The following is a 1498-nucleotide window of genomic DNA, read 5'->3' as shown; positions in this document are numbered from 1 at the left end:
TCCCTAACCCTATCCCTAACCCTAACCCTAACCCTAACCCTATCCCAATCCGTAACCCTAACCCTAACCCTAACCCTAACCCTATCTATCCTTTTCCCTATCCCTAACCCTAACCCTAACCCTAACCCTAACCCTATCTCTATCCTTTTCCCTAACCCTAACCCTAACCCTAATCCTAACCCTATACCTAACCCTATCTCTATCCTTTTCCCTATCCCTAAACCTAAACCTAACCCTAACCCTAACCCTAACACTAACCCTATCTCTATCCTTTTCCCTATCCCTAACCCTAACCCTAACCCTAAACCTATCTCTATCCTTTTCCCTTACCCTAACACTAACCCTAAACCTAACCCTAACCCTACCCCTAACACTAACCCTATCCCTATCCCTAATCCTAACCCTATCCCAATCCCTAACCCTAACCCTAACCCTAACCCTATGCCTATCCCTAACCCTATCCCTAACCATAACCCTAACCCTAACCCTAACCTTATCCCTATCCCTAGCCCTATCCCTAACCCTAACCCTAACCCTAACCCTAACCCTATCCCTATCCCTAGCCCTAACGCTATCCCTAACCCTAACCCTAACCCTAACCCTATCCCTATCCCTATGCCTAACCGTAACCCTAACCCTAACCCTATCCCTAATCCTAACCATATCCCTATCCCTAATCCTAACCCTATCCCTATCATTCACCCTAACCCTAACCCTAACCCTATCTCTATCCCTAATCCTAAACCTATCCCTATCCCTATCCCTAAACCTAACCCTAACCATAACCCTATCCCTAACCCTATCCCTATCCATAACCCTATCCCTAACCCTATCCCTATCCCAAACCCTATCCCTAACCCTAACCATAACCCTAACCCTAACACTAACCCTATCCCTATACCTCTCCCTAACGCTATACCTAACCCTAACCCTAACACTAAACCTAACCCTATCCCTATCCCTATGCCTAACCCTAACCCTAACCCTATCCCTAATCCTAACCCTATCCCTATCCCTAACCCTAACCCTAACCCTAACCCTATCCCTAACCCTATCCCTAACCCTAACCCTAACCCTATCCCTATCCCAAACCCTATCCCTATCCCTAACCCTATACCTAACCCTATCGCTAACCCTAACCCTAACCCTATCCCTATCCCAAACCCTATCCCTAACCCTATCCCTAACCCTAACCCTAACCCTAACCCTAACGCTATCCCTATCACTAACCCTAAGCCTAACCCTAACCCTAAACCTAACCCTAACCATAACCCTAACCCTAACCCTAACCCTATATCTAACCCTAAACCTAAACCTAACCCTATCCCTAACCCTAACCCTAACCCTAAACCTATCCCTATCCCTAACCGTAACCATAACCCTAACCCTAACCCTATCCCTATCCATAACCCTATCCCTAACCCTAACCCTAACCCTATCCCTATCCCTATCCGTAACCCTATCCCTAACCCTAACCCTAACCCTAACCCTAACCCTA

The sequence above is a fragment of the Myotis nattereri genome (genome assembly GCF_964212035.1).
Source record: "Myotis nattereri genome assembly, chromosome: 17".
Classification (NCBI taxonomy): Eukaryota; Metazoa; Chordata; class Mammalia; order Chiroptera; family Vespertilionidae; genus Myotis; species Myotis nattereri.
This window is presented reverse-complemented; position numbering follows the sequence as displayed.